This window comes from Pteropus medius, unplaced genomic scaffold (genome assembly GCF_902729225.1).
Source record: "Pteropus medius unplaced genomic scaffold, Ma_sr-lr_union100, whole genome shotgun sequence".
Lineage (NCBI taxonomy): Eukaryota > Metazoa > Chordata > Mammalia > Chiroptera > Pteropodidae > Pteropus > Pteropus medius.
Window position 1 is genome coordinate 3,277,614 of NW_024346062.1, and position 20,647 is coordinate 3,298,260.

The 20,647-nt window shown below is 32.9% G+C and overlaps 1 protein-coding gene and 1 pseudogene across 6 annotated transcripts in view; both read right to left on the reverse strand.

Moving 5' to 3' along the window:
- Positions 1-20,647, reverse strand: part of SSBP2 (single stranded DNA binding protein 2) — a 245,763-nt gene that overhangs the window by 138,890 nt on the left and 86,226 nt on the right. The window lies entirely within an intron of this gene.
- On the reverse strand, positions 18,164-18,282 carry LOC120612731 (uncharacterized; annotated as a pseudogene).

Sequence of the window (20,647 nt, forward strand, 5' to 3'; positions counted from 1 at the left end):
GAAAAGATCCAGTAAGAACAAGAGTAACTCTCCCAAGCTGAAAAATTCAATTTTAGCCTTTTAAAAATATTACAGAGGAAAAAAAACTTTCCCCACAGAAGATAGAGGAAAATGTTTCTGCTGGGAGAATCTATCACTTAAGGCTACTTGTCTAAAACTGAGCACAATCCAATGATTTTTAAAAAGTATATGAGTATAGGAGATAAAGTATATTTTATATTGTGTAGAAAATGGAGTCTCTGTGCCCCGTCTCCTCAATATTTCTCATTTGACTGGCTCCTTTTAAGTAATATATACAGAAAATGTAATCGAAACCATGAGGTCACATAATTGCTTCAAAAAAAATAATAACTTGATTAATTTAAACTTTATTCTAGCTACAAATACTAACTAAAAATTTTTTTAATTCAGAAATTTAAATTTAAAGCTTACTAGATAAATACATAGAAACATCCTTATCAGTAACAATCAAATACTATCTCAGCTGAGGACTTTCGCTTTCACCCAGTTTTTCTGAAGGTCTTCTTACCTAACTGAGTCTCAAAGTAAATACCTTTTCCCTTGGGATATAAACTGAGTGTTTAAGGCTTAGGTTAAAGCTTTGGTTGTTTTGTCTAAGAAAAACCATCTTCACAAAAGTATTCCTCTTTGTTTGGGGTTGAGGCCTATGAGCTGCTATTATTTTTCCCCTTATAAACTTTAAAAAAATACTAAAAATAAAATAAAATAGTCTAAAAAATATTTTCTTTATTTTGATGAAATCATACTTTAAAACTTTCTTCTACAAAAGATGAAATTTTTTTCATTTTAATCATTTTTAAAAATTTAACTATTTCAATATGTAGTCTCAAAATCTCACAAAAAGCATTCTTCTGAAAACGGTTTATATTACACCTAATGTATATATACTCAATTTTTGTTTTAGACTTCTATTATAATTCCTTTTCTAACATGTATTTCTCATATATAGAAGATATGTAAATGACACAAATAAGGGTGAAGAAAAAATTTATAGATTATTGAAATTTGATATTGAAAATTTCAAATTTAAAATTTGAAATCAAATACATATGATCAGATACTCTTTTAACAGATATTTTGAAATATAAACAAGTGAACTATTCTTACAACTATATCAAACACACAAATATGTGCTACCTTCGTAAATATTTCTCCTTTATTTTAAAAAACAGATATTTTGTTGTATTTCCCATCTAAAATGTAGCTTCACATCCCTGCCCTACTAGTTTTAGAATACATTAGATTATTGGCTATAGACATAAAAACTATTACTGAGAAAGAGTTTCTTGGCTTTTAAACAGAATGTGACATTTCTGTTCATATTACCTACCAAATGCCCGTGTCATTGAGAAATTTCCACCCACAGTTATTTTTTGCTTTTCTTATTTCAAATCCTGCTTCACCGAATGCAGGTTTCCATTTAACTAGTATTAATACACCAGATGTTAAACATAATATTAGCTATTTTTTGAATTTTAAATATACTAAATTATAGCCCTCTCTATGCTCAAAAACTGATTTGAAACAGGTGAATTATAGTTAGTCAGTATAGCACTGATATGTGTTATTTAATATACTGTAAGGGTGTTTCTACACACATCATAAATCTGGAAAGAAGACACTAAACCAGTCAATTAATAGCTAGGTGGTTTTAGATCAGTGATATATTCAAATATTTGGTCTAAAAATTTTAATATTTCATCTAAATGTTTACCAAGAATTTTGTTGTATTAGTAGACAGCGATTATTTAGCTGAATTTCTAATAGTTCTTGCAATATTTGAAAGAATGAGAATATACTCAATTTTTACATTAAGACATATTTAAACATAATTATAATGTGCTAGGCAGCTTTAGGCTAAATATAAGGCACTCATGAAATATTTTCTACCTCTTATTAGTACAAAGAAAGAACTTATTTTGTTATATAGCTTTGTTATCCTGGACTTGATAACCTTTTACAGTTCTATTTTAACCTTAGAAAATACGGCAAAGGAACAAAGTACAGAAGAGTATTTCTTATAAATATTGTTCTCCAAATAGTTGAGTGTGTGGCAGAGGAAAACGCAGGAAACTGAGGCCAAATAAGGAGCCCATATGATATAAAGAAGCAGGAAAACCAAAACCAGCACATATACAATTGTTTCAAGCCTACAGTATAAAATGGGAGAGCTATAATGTTTAGAAGCCAGAGGTGACTCAGTTAACATTTGCTTCAAAGTATTAATATATAATTCTCTCTCTCCTCAAACCTACCCCATCTGGTATCTTCCCTTAGTCATGCTACTCTGTGTCTCTGATATTATCCTTTGTCTTTTTTTCCCTCCTCTTCTTATAATACCCATCTTTAGTTCAACTCCAGTTTCCTCCTTAAAGGTTTCCTCAATGAACCTGATCTACTCTAATTTCTTCCTTCTCCATACCCCGCATGTAAGAAAATCCTAAATCTAGATTTTACGCTAAAATTTCATTTGCAAATCAGTTGTTTGAAACTTGGAATGGAGTTTTATGTAAAAAACTTGTTATAAAATTTCTAGGTTTCTCCCAAAAGCATTTTAAACTCATAATAGAAACACTCTTTGAGGTGAAAACAAAAAATTATTTCATAATATTGTAATAGCTTATAACAAATACTAGTGTTTGTCAATTAGCAGAACATGAAGAAACATAACAGAGTTCTGTTGATTCTGACTAGAGTTTTCAATGCTTTCTGGAAGGACCTTCAAAGTTTAACTATAGTGTGCAAAAAAGATTTAACAACACAGGCTTGAGGTTGTTATCCTGAGAAAGGCTTGCGGACAAGGTTGGTCTCTGGCTGTCATCTGGGAACTTTGATTTCTGGAGGATTCTCATCATACACAAAATGATGCCTAAACTCTTTTTACAAACAACATGCTTTATAGTGAACACCCGCTTTCCTCCTAGGAGTCTGGAATTTGGATGTGTACTAGGCAGAGTGTGTCTACGTGACCAGCTCCCAGTAAAAACCTTTGGTGCTGCGTCTCACACGAGCTTCCCTGGTGGATATTTCACATTTGTTATCACAAGTCCTTGCAGGAGGAATTTAACGCATCCTGTATGGCTCTGCTGGGAGAAGACTCTTGGAAACTTGCATCTGGTTTCCTCCAGCCACTCCCCTACCCCGTAACCTTCTTTTTCCTCCAGATTTCCCCCACCTTTTTCTTTCTTTATAAGCTTTTGCTATAATAAATCATAGCAACGAGTATGACTATATGCTGACTTCTGTGAGTTCTGTCAAATCACTAAAGTTTCAGGTGGTCTTAGGGACCCCTGACACAGGCTGTTACTCTATTTTGTCTTGTTTCCATTAAATGTATGAATATTTCATCTTTAATACAAGAAAACTAATAACAGTATTCTGATTCTTCTCATTTATGATGAGGGCTGTTTAAGGTTCTTTGTATACAAAGGATGAGTAAACGAGAAAGATTTTACCATAATAACTAAGCCACGTTTAGAAAAGGAGATAAGTGAATCAGGATGTCAGTATGTACATGTGAGGGAGAAAATGCTGTTTGAAATAGAATCAACTGATATGTGAGTTGGAAAAAAGGTTCAGGATAAAGGAGGGAAAGAAAGGAAAACTGGAGCACAACCTTTCTGTGAAGGCGGTAGATGGAGACACTGAATCTGAGCATCCTCTGCTTGCCACCATCTTGGTTGCTAAGGCCTGATGAAGGACAATTATCAACATCCAAAGTATAAGTGGATAAGAACTTAGTAAATACTTGTTGATCCAGCTCACTTTTCTCATAAAATTGTGTAAAGTCTCCAAAAAATTTTAAAATACTAATAAATGAGATATTCTCAGAGAAAACTTTTTTAAAAACAGTGACAAGAGGCTTGAGAACTTTACAACAAACTTATTAGAGAAAAAAAGAAATGAAGATTCCATAACAAATCAGAACTTCAAAAAATATCAGATGGTAGCAAATAAACTCTTACGTGGGCAATTAATAAAGGAAAAAAAAATCCTTAAAGGTAAAAAGACACATTTTGAGATAAGAAAATTTCTAACCACAAAAGAAAAACAGGGAAGTCTATGAAGTAGAGCATGAGAGATTCAAATTAAAAGTTGGATAAATCAAAAAACAATTGAAGCCCTTACCAAGATTCTTTAAACTAATAACAAAAAGGTTTTTAAATAAATCAAAAATAGTATAGCTGATCCACTTAATTTTGGTTAAATAAATGTATTCATGGATGAAAAGTATATAGGGAAAGGTAAAAATAAAATAACAATTTGCATAGAGTTTTACATTTTTCAGAGATTATTTATACACAGTATCTTATTTGAGTCTGGTAACAACTCTATAAGAGCAATTAAGTCTTAAAATCCTCTTTTAAATGTGACAAAAAAGATGTTCAGTTATATAAGTGATTAATTATAGATGAATCAACTAATATGAAATGTCACCAAGACCCATATTTTTCTAATTCTTAAAAATGGGATTTCTTTTCCCCACCAATGTATTTTAAGTGTCTCTCATAAGTTGCCTTAGAGGTATGTTTGGGGTGGAGAGGGAAGTGTAGGAAAGAATTATCAAGCTCTAGCCAGAGATTAAAAAAGAATTTATCAGAAAGAAAATCACAGTGTGAACTGTGGGCCTTTCAGGTCAAATGTGTAACTCAGTAAGTATCAGAAGCAATGCAGTTGAATAGTGTGATTATATATTGAGGGACCTACTTGTATGCTTTCCACATAAAATGAAGGAAGCTGGAAACAGCATCATTTCTATTCTTAAAACAAAAAAGGGCAGTTAATCTATAAAAATGACAAATTTTCTTGAGCCCACCATATAGCTCATCTAAGAAGGATATCTACAAGGAAAAACAGGACATGAGTACTCGATTACTTGAAGCAGATGCCAGATGAAATACAAGCTGGTAAGAGCCCAATTAAAATTGCTAACAAACTGCTAAAGGCTGCGTGTGAATCCCTAGGAGTCAGAAACATCAGAGGAATGCTCATCTACTCACAGAGTCATCTCCACACACCTCACAAGGTGTTCATAAGAAAAATTGGGGGAACAAGACTATCCATGATCCCCTACTGCTGATGGGACAGGATTACTCAGAATGCAACGCTCTCGAGACCCAGGGAACTGACCCATGCCTAACACTGAGGCTGAAACAGAATAACAGAGAATGTTACTTCTTGTCCTATACTACCAGACTGGTAAGCATCAAGCAACAAATAAAGCAGTCGACTTCTAAGGAGGTGCCAGACAGTAAAAAGATACCCTCTCTATTGCTCAGAAGCAAATGAAGACTTGGAGCTGAAGGGCAGACAAGATATTAAGTAAAACCCTTGAGTAAACCAGCCCCCTTCCTTAATACAAAGAAGTGCTAGAGAAATTTGAAGCCTGTGGTGCACTGATACCAAAGCAACAATAAAAGCCAAGCCCAGTTCAACCCAATCCCTCAACCAAGTTACCTGTGAGTTTAATAAATGATTGCTTTAGAGCATTTTTTTTTTGAGGTAAATTTGTTCATAATGTGATCGCACATCTGATCATATTATTCCCTCTGTAAAGTCAAAATTCCTATCAGCTCCAATGTGCTCTCAAGGAAAATCAAAACCTCAAAATCCTCTCTGATCTGGTCCCTGCTACTGATCCCATCTCTCCTCTCAGCATTACCCCTCAGACCTTTTGTTCTAGCCATATCCAGCTACAATAAATCTCTTAAATATCATACTTAGTCTTATTTCTGTATTGGTTTATGATTTACCAAAATTAAAGAAGCTTCCCTCTGGGCCAAACCCTACTTTGAGTCTTAATTACAAAAATTGTAACCCCTCCTCCACCAAAAATGCAAAGCAATCTGCCTTCATTCCCCAGACATGTGTGGTGCCAAGAAACAACCTGATGTTACCACCACTGCTCTTAATCTTCTTAGGAGAGTTAATAGTCTTAAATCATCTGAAAAGTCCAGAACCCCACAGGGGTATTGGCATTTGGGAATGTATAGCAAAGAGTGTGCCTGATACTTGATACCTGGAGTTGGTCCTCTGCCAGTGGACCACTCTAAGGATGGAGGAAAGAATGAAGAATGCCCAATCTATTTTTTCCCAGGCCAGAAATCATAGGCTAATCATGTTAGCTAATCACAAATCCCTTACATCATTAGTTAAAAGTTAGATGGTGAATCTCATTACAACATTTTTATTTTCTTCAGATCACAAATGTACAAATTTCTATTTCCCCATCCCCACTCTTCAATATAAACATCTTTAACAAAAAACAATCAAGTATAATTTTTAGACCAAAAAGGCCTTTACACGGGGATTTTGAAAATAAGAACACTTTATTGTCTAACATCTGGGAAAAGTCACAGACTCCTCACAGCAATTTGCTTAGAAACAATAGACAGTAGTCACAGTCTGCTGATACAATGGTGGGGGGTGGTGGGGTGGAGGATAGAGCACAGAGAGGGAGAGGGAGAGGGAGGGAGGGGGAGGGAGTGAAGGTGAGGGGAGAGAGAGAGATTGATTTTGACCTTGGTAAAGTCTGAGGATCTCTGGCTCAGGAGAGGTATTACCAAGGGCAATAACCTTGGCACATGCTGCTCTTTCTGTCTGAAACAATCTTACAATTATTCACTCAACTCATTTCAAAACCTCCGTCAAAATTCAGCTGGACATCTCCACTTTTCAACAAACAAACATGCATTGAGGGCCCAATAAATTCTAAGCACTACAGTAAGTAGTGGGGATACAGAGGGAGGATACGACCTCAATTTTTCTGTATTCATGAAGCTTAACAAATTCTAATCTCCTCTTCCTCCTGGAAGCCTTCTCTCACCTGTGCATACTAAGTTAAAAGCCCACTCCCTAAATGTTTCCATAATACTCTGTTTATTTTTCTCTCAGAGCACATTTTATTGTACCCAGCGGTTGACTTGTCTTTTCTACTAGACAGAAGCTCCTTATGGTCTGAGACTTTTGTTTTATTTCTATCTTTTTAGGATCTACACTTGTGTCTAGCAAGGTCAATAAATATAATTTTAAAGCGAGAACAAAATAAAAAAGAGAGGTTGAGATGGTCTAACTGCCTTTTTAAAAATAAAAGATGTAGATTAGATGCTAGAAATATGATAAATCACACGTAACTTTTTAGATATTTCTAGGTGATCACAAATAATGCATGTCATATGCTAAAGTGCTACAAAACTAAAGATTCTGCGTGTATCTTAGAAAATAAAATTCACATCAATGTTCCATAATACTTATGGCATTGTTATAAATAATTCAGAATCACAGGAAAAGATTATAAGAAACAGCTGAGTACATGAGAGAAACAGGAAAAAAAGGGAGAAACCAGAAATAATTTGGTAATCAATATTTTAGAAAGGAAAAACACAAAATTTCATACAAATTATTTTGCCTTTTTTTTCTTACAATAAAAACAAAATAATACAGTAAAATAGATATTAAAGTAGCATAGAAAGGCAGTTCTTTCCTTTAGGAATGCTTTCCTTATGACTTTTCATACATAGTTATCTTTGAATATGCTGAACAATAGAGAATAAAAACATCACTATTTAGATATACATTTTTTTAAATACAAAAGCAAAGGAATTACGCTATTACCCAATCTATAACAGCTGACCACATGCAAATGAGGTATTTTATATTAGAGTTGTAAACGACATCTGGGCAGAAGTGAAAAATAGTAAGCTAAAGTACTCTTTATTAATATATATATATATAAAGTGGTTTATTTTTTTAACAGATAAATTCTAAATTTGGAAAAGTCAACCATTAGTATCTTTCTCTAAATTGAAGCTTTTGTTGGTCATTTTTATAGACTCAATTTAATAAAATGACCCTATATATAATATATATTCATTTTTTTTCAAAGTATATCTTACATTCATATAACGTGAGCTAATGCTGCAATTGAAATCAATCTGGCAAAATGAGGAGCAGGGCAAGGAGGCAGGTGTGGCTGTGCCTTGACGATAGTGGTGAGTACGTGAACCTACACATAATGAAAATCACACGAAACTAAATACACACACACACACACACACACACACACACACACACACACACAGAGGTACAAGTAAACTGGGAAAATCTGAGTTTACTCATGGATTATATCAAGGTGTTGGAACCAAGGGGCTAGAGGACAGTACCTAGAACACACAGAAAAGTATTCCCAGTGAGCAGGGCTGGGCCCTGACCAACGTACAGGTTACGTGTGCTCTGTTCTCAGAAGGTTTTTTGAGTATCTGAAAGAGTCTATGACGGCCGCCTCGACCCTTTCTGAGGTCTTAAAAAGATTTTATAGCCACACCTTAGTTTCATTTTTACCACAAGACCACATTTTCCTAACTGCTCTGGATCTGATATTTTTTCTGAGGCCCTTACTTACTTTGAGAACCCTTTGCAGGCTAGAAAAACTGTCCTGGGTCCTTTACATTTCCACCAAATTTTGCTTGAAAACTAGAATTCCTTTTTTAGCCCATCTCCTTTGCCAGATCCATCAGTTCATTAAGTATTACTTTCTATTTTCCACGTTACCCTGGGTGTGTTTTGCTAAACTTTCTGCCACTAGATAATAAAGGTCTTCTTATTTTCAGCTTCAAATAATATTGTGATCACTTTCTTTCAAGCCCTCACTAACACTGTCCATGAATCCTTTCCAGGTTTCATGAACACTCTTCTCCACCAACCAGCTGGTCCTATGAACTTTTAGTTTTTGTTACAGCAGCATCCCACTTGCAGACATTAAATTCTGTTGTCATTAGCTACTGCTGTCTAACAAACCACTCTAAACTTAGCAGAAAGCATAACAACCTTTTTATTATGTTCCTAAGTTCTAAAGTTCAGAATTTTGGACAGTAGTGAACAACAGAAATGGCTGTCTCTTCAGACTCCACGATATCTGAACCTCAGTTGTGAAAACTCAAACAGCTTGAGACTCCTTCACTACATGGCTAGCGCCTGGGCTCCAATGACTGGAAGGATGAGCAACTGTTGATGTTGGGACTGGACTTCTCATGGGATGGTGACTAGGTTTTAAGAGAAAGCATCCTGAGAAGAAATAGCCAGAGAGTAAGCATTGCAAGACACTAAGGCAGAAGCTGTAAGGCTTCTTTTGACCGAGTCTCAGAAGTCACATAGCGTCACTTCCACCACAGTTTATTGATTACAAGCAAGTCGTTAAGGTCAGCCTAGGTTCAAGGGAAAGGAAACTGGACTCCACGTCTTGATGAGAGAGTGGCAAAGTCACACTGCAGAAGAGCAGGTGAGATGGGAGATATTGTTGTTGCCATTTTGGAAAATGTAAAAAGCCACAATGGATGTGAAAAAACTGACCAGGAAAATAGTTGAGGCTTCAACTAATGACAACTCTACTGAAGTGATAATAAAGAAACATATACAATGAAAACAATACTAGAATCGTTTCTCAAAAAGCTTAAAAACCAAAAATTTATGACAATTATTTGTTATCAGGTTCACCATTATGATGATAAAAACTATCTGAGCCTTTATTGTGTTTTGATTAGTTAAATGTTATAAATACAACCCAATGGTCTCTACTACATTTGGGAAAAAATATAATGAGCATATACATAAGGGCCCGAATGTCTTTCTGAATAGCTTAATATTACCAAACAATTTACACGAACAAAATTTGAACCTGATAATGAAAATATCATTATACCATCAGAAAAATAATTTACTAGATTGTACATGAGAAAAATCTTATAGTGAATTCTATACTACTGACATTGCAAGAAGTATAACAGATGAGCAGACTACTTCAAAAAATATAGTTTACTATTTTCTAAGTCCAGAGAAAACTACAAATCTACCATAACCATAATTTATCTATAAGATGCCACTTCTCTTAAAATACAGAATTATTTTATGTATCATTAAAAAGAGAATAATGCTGTAAAATCATTACACCCTCGCATGAAATTTTCTATTAAGTGATTACAAGATATATACCAATTTCAGAAATGTGTAAGTATACATGTATTTTAAAAAAAAATGCTTCCTAGAACTTATGAAATATTGTGGTCATTGATTTAACAGGGGGGAACTATTATGCAAAATCTTCATCATTTTTTCAACTAGTCAAGAATATAAATGTTGTGATGTCCCTACTTGTTTTTACAGCATTTATACAGCAAATCACAGGATTTTTCTTAGTAAATTACTTGATTCATAACCTGAGAAAATTTCTTAAATTATTACATAGAATTTAAATTTGGAAAAGGAAGCTGAGAGTTGATTCAGAGAGTATCTGGAAAACTGATCTGAGCAGGTAGGTCCCTGGGCAAGGGCACCAATCATTTTTGTTCTGAGCATCTCTCAGTTAAGATAGAGGAAATCAGTAGATGATTCCAATGCATGCACAACTTTCACAGAGAAAAGTACAGGAGTTGGCTAAGAGCAACTGAAAGGAGCTAGTAATAAAAAGCAGAAAGCTTCCCTTAGTAACACCTGCCATTAAACCTCATTGGCATTGAGCCCAGTCATTAAAAACACAAACCTAGTTTTTCTCAAAGGTAGAATTAGTTTGAAAGTCTCAGCAAGTAAACGAGCTGTTGGAAAACTAAACAGTAAAAGGCAGCTGAAGAGCAAGAGAATCTCTGAGGGTTAGGTAGGAAAGTGCCCCCCTCATTCATTGTGTCCTCCTAGAAAGACCGTTTAGAAAGTGCAAGGTTTCCAAGGACACCACAAGTTCTAAAGGACTTAGCAGTGGTGACAGCTCAATCCTATCTTGGTCTGAACTTGAAGAAACTTGAAGTCTCATCCAATCAAGAGAGGAGTTAGTTGAGAATGATTCTCAAATAGGAGAATTACAATGCCCAACCTAGTCCATTCTATTCTAAACCCCTCAAACAAATAAAAATAAAAATAAATAAATAATCAGGACTGTGGCTGTGGAGATAAAACAAGGTAAATTCTATTTACGTTTCAAACATAAAATTTTGTTGAGATTCCTAATTCTCTGCAAACTTCCCAGTGTTTGTTTTGTTACCTCTTTTATGTCTCTGTAGTGAATGAAATTAAATTCCTAGACATAAAGAAAAGAGTAGGCCATGTGGGAGGAAATACTGACAAAGGAAAATAGAAAGAAACGATCAAAAGTTATAGTCATTGTCTGGAAAAGATAAATCGATTAAGTGGCTTGCAATGGAAGAGGTCCACAGATTTAACTTACAGCAAGCTCCCAATGTTCTTTCACAAAGACATTCTCAGTTAAAGCAAGTTAGTCTGGTGTATGTGGCTATGTGTTGATGAGACGTGCACATGAAAAACATCCCCATGTATTCTAATACACATTAAATTAAGGTGCACTATTCTAAACAATACAGAAGTCATTTTGTAACAGCTAAAGATTTTCCATTTCCTTTATGTATTTCAGCTTTTGTCCATAATAAAAACCATAATATGACTTCAGCTCTGAAATGTTTTCCTTTATTTTCTCCTTTCATGTCTGTCTTAGGGCCAAGAGAGGACGGATAATGATGAAGAAGAGGGATAAGATAAGGTGATAAGCAAGATAAGGCAATTATCAAAGGAAAGCAAGGAGAAATATGGGGGCACTTCATTTAGAAATAGCATGTTCAAAGCATGTACATTCTTTCATCAAATATCAAGTACCAATTAAGTATAAGCCACTAGACTACCAAATTGAACACGACATATTTTTAGTCTTTACATATGCTTACCTCCTTAAGGTTTGAGAATTTTAACATTGCTCTTTTCCTAAAAGACAATTCAATACATACTTGCTAAAACAAAATTGCAATGAAGAGAGAGGGCTAATATATTCAGATTTCCCTACCTATTAATCTAAGTTTCAAAAACTTCTGGAATAAGCCATGGATCATTTAAGTCCATTTAGATTTCCTCCTAAATTTGAATCTACTTTCCCCCCTACACAATACATGACTGATTTCTAAAATGAAATTGTGGCCTATAAAAATCATTCAGGCATTGACATAGTTTGAGTCTCAACTGTTGCTTCAAAAACCATAAACAGCTTTTGAACATCTTAGGAGCTCAAGATAATACATTAATACCAAACAGATTTTATTTGTTGCCCTGGGATGTAGAATTCAACTTGGAAGCATCCTAAAAGAGTGAACAGATTCAGTAAATTTACTGGGTGAGAGAACACACCAGTCATGCTAAGTCAGTCTAGTTAGTGTGATAAGTATTCACCTCTCATTGTGTTGTATTTCCCCTGTCTTAATGATAGCTCCTTCTTCCTACTGCTCCTAAATATGAGCATTTTTTCTAAACCTGCATCCCCAAGCCTCATTTCTTATTTTACCCTTGTTCCCTAATTAATTTAATCCTCTTCTATAGCCGAACCTACTTTCTCTATGTCCTTCCTTCCAAATTTCAGATTTCTGCTAAATGGTGTCACAGGTCTCAGTTACTCAGTAATGTTAACTACAAATTATTTTTAATTTTTCTCTCTTCCTCAATCCTTACAACTAGATAATCTCATTCTTTTTATTTCATTTTCATTCTTTATTTTCAAATTTGTTTGCTTTTTAACAAGACAATTAGGAGAACCTTCTCATCCTCTTTGTCTTTAGTTCTTTTCCTTAATTCAGTTCCTCTGACACGATGCCCTCAGATTAATCATCCTAATATGTAATTTATTATTTTTTGAATATGCTCAAAAAATGACTCTCCACTGAAGACAGAACAAAAGTTTCATCTAGTATAGTTGAAAAAGTACTCAATGAAAATTTGGAAAACCTGAGTTTTCTTGGCTAAATCTTACTTGATTATTAAGCAATGACATATCCCTTACTTCTCTGGATACCAAGGTCCTTATCTAGTGAAATAACTAGGTTGGACCAAATAAGTAGTTTTCAAAGTTTTTTATTTACAGTTTTTGGATTGTTTTGGATTCCGATTCTGTAAATATATACATATTTACATATATTTGCATATATTTACATATAAATATTTATATATATTTACAATTTTGACTCAAGAATATCATTTTACCTGATATAAACATATACAAAGTTTTTTTTTAAAGTTGCTTATTTAAGAGTTTTACCAAGAAACCTTGAAAGAGGGCTCTTGAATCCTGAGGAAGTAGAGGGGAGCCAGACACAGAAACAGCTGTTGTAATGCTGTTGGAACACTGAAGAAGACTTAAACTAACACATCTGCAGTGGATTAGAGAGAAGACATGTGTAAGAAATGTTTAGGCAGTGGAAATAACTGGTTTTGATGACCACTTGGAGATAAAGGAGAAGAGCAATAAAGGGGAATAAAAGAAGGTTCATTTGTGGTATGACTAAATGGAGATGCCATATAATTAGAAGGAGGAAATAAAAAGAATTCAGAAAGGGTGAGAATTGATCTGCTCTGTTTAAAATAGAAGGAGGCCAAGAGCCTCTCTTGTAGGGTGTTCTCTCCCTTCTCACTACTGGGCACCATCTATGGCCCTTCTAATGTACCCCAAAAGTCAGAGGACTCAGCATGAAACCAATGAAAAGGAAATTTTCATAGTTTCCTTACAGTTTGAAAATTCTACCATGTTAGCTAAGTATTGATCCTGTCTTTGATTTTTCTGAACTGGTCACAAAGCTCTGCTTACTACTCTTTAAATATACCTTACATTGTTCCAACATCAGCCAGTTTCTCTGATATACCTTCCCCTACCCATCTTTTCTTGTTCAAATCATACAAAGACTAGTGCATATTCATAGTGTCTAAACTCATACAATTTAGCAGTTATTATCTATATTATACTCATAGCAATTAACACATGATATATAGCTCACTGACTTCTCCGAATAGATTATAAACCCTTGAAGGGACAAATATTTATAAATCTTTGCCCTTCCCATAGCCTCAATCAAAGTAACTTGTACATAAATGGGTTCTCAAGAATTAATAAAGAAATGATATTTCTATCAAAATCACTTCCAAAAAATCACATCCCTCCATGATAATCCTGCATAGAATTGTTAGTAATTGTACTCTATTCTATAAAAATCTAGATATTTTAATGTAATATACCATAAACATTTTAAATTTAAGTTTGATTTTGATAAGAAAAAGCTTAAATCTACCTGAAAAATATTGGTACCTTTATTTTCAAGAGATTCTGAGGCTTTCCTTCTAGAGAATTCCAAAATTAAGAAGTTAGCACCTGATCTTTGAGAACTGATAATATCTAGCTACTGTGGCTGGCTGTAAAATAATTCCTTGTATTATAATAGTAGTTGTTTGTAGTTGTAAACCCAGGAGGCAGAGGAATATATGTGACCAATATATGTTAAAAAAACAAGCGATACTCTAAATAAATGAAATCAAATTTATAAACATGTCATGAACTATGAAAACAAATAACTCATTGTTATTAGTACAAAGGAGTGTCACACCATTATAGCCCCATTCATTATCTTGGATAAGTAACTACTAAACTCCTAGCATATATCCTGTCAAAGCATACTACTTAAAATTGTGAAGCACTTGTTTTTTTAAAAAAAGAGATATGAACCTCTAACCTCAGAACCAATGCCCACCAAAACCAAAAAACCACAAAAATAATTCAAAATTATGGATTGGGATAAGTGGAACATGAGTTTTACCACTGTTTTTAGTTTCTTTCCTTCAAAACAAAGGGAAAAGGAATAAAAACAGACAGAAACTTTCACTTTTCTAAGTTGTCCAAAACGAAATCATAGTAAATGAAAGGTATAATGTATAAAAAGTAAACAAAATGGCTACAGAAATGACTCTACGGATCTAAAGTATGTAGATATATTTCACTTTTCCTTTTAAAAATACCCCAAATAACTTATTTTATATGACATATAAATTTATAAATTTCATATCTCTAATAGTAAGCTAGAAATGTGTGCTATTTTTGAAAGAGTATCATATTTCTGTTTTTTTTAATGTTATGATGCTATTGGCAACATAATCATAAGGCAGTGTAACATTAGCATTAAAAATAGTAAGAATAAAGGTTTTTTCATATTCATCTTTTCATTTACCAGAAATTAGCTTTTAATAATAAATGAATACCTTAGTGGTAGAAAGAGGCTTAAAATATCCTTCCTTTAAAATACACAATTTGGAACAGTATATTATTTTTCACAATGAAACTAATTGTAAATAAAGTCATCCCTGTTTTGTTTCTTTTTCTCTTTTCCATACAGTTTCTTTACTTATTTTTTATGGATTTCACAGTTTCTATATAATTCTGTAAATTTTACTGTAAAAAAATTTTAACTGAAGAATTCTTCCGCAATGCTCTACATTTTCCTTGATTGTCTCCCTTTATTCATGTTGCCCATCAAATGACTGAAATAACATATTGCCCTATGGGAAACCTGAGGATCAATAGAAATAGGAAAAATAGCTGATACAGTTATTAACAGTACTTACATGCCACCTAGAAGCAATCCTAGCAAACCAATGACAAGCTGGAAATAGAGAGACACACACCCCACAGGTAAAGTGGTGAATGTACTTCTTCAAACCAGCACAGCTCCCACAAAAACGAAACAAAGGAAGTAAACAACTTACCTTATGCTAGAAAGAATATAAGGAGGTTTATAAGATTTATATATGGTAAAAGAAATTAAGTTGGATCCTACAGAAATGAAAACAAGGGCAATAATAATGTGGCAGATAAGAATAAGGCAAAAAAATTATATATCTCATTATATCTCTACCCACTGAGGTGAACAACAGCCTTTATATTTACTGATAAACATTATATACCTACAACAGTTCTGATCACCTTAATGAATTTTACATGTAACTTTATTGTTCCTAGCCTATAAGAACTCTAGTTTACATGGATTGTTTAGGAGAATTATGGCCCAATTTGACACTATTCATTCACTCAAGCATTTACTAATTATGCCTACTACATGCCAAAATCTAAATACACATCAAAAGTAATGTGCACTTACTCTCTCCATATTCTTATATATCTATAAATTTTGATACAGCAATATAATACTATACTGTATCTCTCTACATGTATTTTACTATTTGATATTTAAACATTTTGAGAAAGGTCTCTTTTGCTAGATGGTAAGCCCATGAGGTTAGGGACTATATTTCGTTCACGGCTACATTCCCTAGTGCTTCCCAAGAGATAAAGCCTCTACTACCTGCTTTAAATCACTTGTTATGTCTTTACAAGTTACTGCCTTATCTTAATTTGTTTTGAAATACAAAGTGAATAAAAATAGCATTAAATGCCCTCCTGCAACCACATATTCAGTTATATTAGGATAAGAAATGATAAATACTTATTAGATAATACTTTATTTAATCACAAATTTATGTAAACACCAAATGTGACTTGAACATCTCATGTCAGGCACCATGCCAGGAATCAGGAATGAAAAAGACAAATGAAACAAAGCTTATTCCCTGAGGAAGTTCACAGATTATTAGAGAAAACATCCCATTACAAATGTCTAATATACAGAGACATTAAGGAAGGACACAGAGAATGTTACGGATCATAGCAAAGAATGTACCTCATTCTCTGCAGTAGTTTCTATGAAAGTACTTTCTGAAAATATGATTATTTGTAAAAAATCATCATGAGGTCTAAATAAAACTTTCTTCTATTACTTTATATATATATCACATGTTTTATATCATCTTTAAACTATCCCATCATTATGAACCTGTAGCATAATTCTTTCTAGATGTCATAAACACTCTCTTAGGCAAGAATGCAAAAAGCAGCAACATGTTATTAACAATTTTGACTCAAGAATATCATTTTACCTGAGCATTTGAATTATTTGAAATATTTCTCATTTCCCAGACTACTACATTATGTTAATATTTATTGAACATCTATTATTTGACAGACTCCAGAGAAGAATGAATCTAATTCTCTGCTCTCAAAGAGGTCATTGTAATTACATGATTTCATTACCATCGCACTAAAGCAATAATATATTTTGGCTCTATCTTTGCTTTAGGACAATTAAGAAATATTCCATTCATACCAGGGAACTAAAATTATAATCACTGTATATGTTTTTCATTAAAAATTTAGTAGTAGATATTGATACTTTTCCTAAATCTTTTTGAAATAGATGAAATCAGAAATAAGTTTTTAAATAAAACAACTCTATGTTAAGCTGTAGAAGAAAAAAGATCTAGTTAACATTAATTAACTCCACATAAAAGCATTTCCTGTGATTTCAGAGTAAAATAAAAACACGCTAATGGGGAGAAAATAAAAGCTAGTACAATAAACTTTACAAGTTATTTTTAGGTATTATTTTTAATCACTTGAGATGATGGTTTACTTTTTAATGATAATAATTCAATATATAATAATAATTTTACAGCTCAGATGAATTTGATTTACACTCAGGATAAAAATAACAGGGCAAAGCTAGATATTTCCCAGCCATGTAGCAAAATAATTGTTCTACAGTGAAACCTCTATATTCTCCTATAAGATAAATTCCTAATTATTAAATTTTCCTCCAATATTTCTGATCTTATTTCCTACTTCCCTGTGGAAAATCATCAGGTAGACATCTTCATACAGAGAAGAAACAGATTCGTTTGGAGATCATTCCTACATTTTCTGCCATCAATTCTCAAGAGTGAACAACAACAATGCCTGGAAACACATTAGAAACTACTGTGCGTATTCTTTTTCTAAAGTTAATCATCTCGACTGTATTTAAAAATCTTATTATTTAAAAAGAATTTTAAATATATAGAAAACCACACAAAATTAATTTATGGCACTATGAAACGTTATAAAGCACACACATGGCTATTATAAAGTAACCACCACGGTGGTCAGGAAAAACAGAACTTTGCCAACCACCCCAGAAGCCTTTTCCATGAGCTGCATCCCAGTTACAACTTCTTTCCACCTTCCATAAGTAACCGTTATCCTGATTTGTAATCATTTCCTTGTGTTTTTTATAGCTTTGCCATCCAAAAGTGCATCCTTACACACTATTAACTACTGATTTCTACATGTATTATTATTTTACATTTAGCATTGCATACGATGGCTAAATATTTAAGTTAATGTATTTTAAATATAAATGCAAGACGATCAAAGTTTTATGCATCTGAAATTTTTTTTTTCTTTCTTTTTTAAAGCCTACGGCACCCGGTATTCTTAGGTGGTCTCTCATCCAAGTACTAACCAGGCCAGACCTTGCTTAGCTTCCGAGATCAGATGAGATCAGACACTTTCAGGGTGGCATGGCCATAGACTGTTTTTTCCCTTTTTCTCTTTTTCTCATAAGTATGCATGGGGTGATTTTTCAAGGAAAAAGATATTAACGCTACATCTATAACCATCTGGAAATAAGATAATAAAGTGACAAAAATCCATACTCTAAAGAGGCAATAGTCAGAAAATAAAAACCAAATTTTTAAAAACAAAAAGCCAAAAAGATTTCTGGGATAATTACCAAATAAAAAAAGGTTATTAAAAATTATAGAATAGCTCAAAATTACATCTATTCAGTTTATAGGTATCTCTTTTAATATGTGCCCAGTCTTTCATGAAAAATGCTAAATACTTTAGTGTATAACAAGATGGTATGAAAACATATGACCATCTCAAATTTAACTTTTATTTTACTAAGTTTTTTTATTTTTTAATTTCAGAAGAGAGATTGGAGCTCCCTGAAAGGTAAAATTTAATCTGCTTTTAAGTAACTTTCTTGAATATGAAATTAATGTTAACTACAGATATTTAGGAAATACAGAAATATAGACAAAAATAAAACTCAGGCAAAATCCCAATATCCAAAAGTAATCACTTTTAACATTTTAGCCTATTTTTAAATCAAAGGATTATTCATTATTTACTCATTATGCCTCCACTATTTCTTCAAAAAAAGTAGTTTATCTTTTATTACCTATTCTATCTTACAGATAAGCAGAGACTATAAAATAACAAGACTACTCTTTAAACATATCACAATTTATACATGAGTATTTTTTTTTTTTACTTTAAAGATGCAACTAATGACGAAAAATTTTTTCAGGACGCTTCCTTGAGAAGGACCTTGAAATTCAGTAGGTATACATATTCATTACCATAACAGAAATGGTTCCAGGTCAATCCTAGTACAGGAATATAGCATTCTAGAATTTTATCAAAATCTTATTGTGTTTCTATTTCCCATTTTCTTCCCTGAGTCTTTCAAACTCTTGTGTTTATACACTTAAACATGAGTTATTTTGATCATTTACAGAAATTGTATACTATTAAGAATTCAGGAAATGCAACTTATGAAAATTACCATAAAGGTATGCTAAGGAAGACAAATGTATTTCTAAAAATTCAATTGTAATAAAAAATTATGTGAGCCAAATTCAATCTTTTCACTAACCTCCATTTAAAAAAATTTGGAGATGTATTACCACTAAAAATAAATTGGCTCGAAGGAATAATAAAAATGCTATCTAGGAATAAATTAAATCTCTTAAAATTAATATTTAAAATAAAAATCTGAAACAACTGATAAAACATGCTAATATTCATAATGAATTAAAAAACCAAATATTGATCTTTTTTAAAACTATAGTTTCTTAGGACCAGATTACATTGTAAGGCATTGTTCTTCCTTTAAAATCTACTGTACTCATGAGCAATAATAACTATTGCTTTAAACCATGAAAAAAAAATCTACTGTAATTTCACTCCTACCTCTGGTCAATGCTCATTTTCAAAAACTTTGAAATATTCAAGTGGGCTTCAAAAGCTAATAAGTTTGAATAATCTGAAATATTGGAAGTGCCTTATAAATGCAAAATGATGATGATGATGATGATGATGATGATGACGACGACGATGACGATAATGGCTATGACAGCAATGATGATTTATCTAATACTTTAAGATAGAGATGCTAAATTAATTCATGTTACTTATAAGATTTCCATGGTGAACAGTAGCATGCATCCTTCTACACAATGGAATTTGGAAAAGTACTTATATAATTTTTTTAAATGTAGATCTACAAATATTATATGTCCCTTAGAGTAGAACACTGGTGTAACTAATGCCATCTAGTTGTCAAAATTAGTATATATTGCAAAAACTTTTCTCATGACTGGCAGGCCAAACCTAGGCATGTCTTTCATGGTATAAGAGAGAAATGAGATGGAATAGTGTTCTCTAGTCAGATTTCTTATATTCCTCATGGTTGGCTCTCTGCTTTATTTTCTGCCATTACCCAAGGGAAAAAAAGGAAAATGAGATTGTTCAGATAAATACTATGCCATGAGTCCTGCCTTATCTACCTTTTCTCTACTTTTTCTTTATATTCAGTAGCACCCATTTCACTCACTTTGTCCCCAAGAGCTATTGTTTAGTACATAACACGCTTTATGAGTACAATCAATATCTGATAAGGTAATCATGAGCAATCTGACTTTAAAGAGTTTAGTACACATTTCAAATGTTACACAGTCCCTGCCAGATGCTTGAGATTTTCACTTCTCTTAAAACATACTCTTCCTTGTGCTACTTTTGGCATTATAATTCTTCCAGCTATTTTTATTCTTCAGTATAAGACGGAAGTATTTTCATTGGAAGAACAAGGTCTTTTTCCCTTTTGAGCCC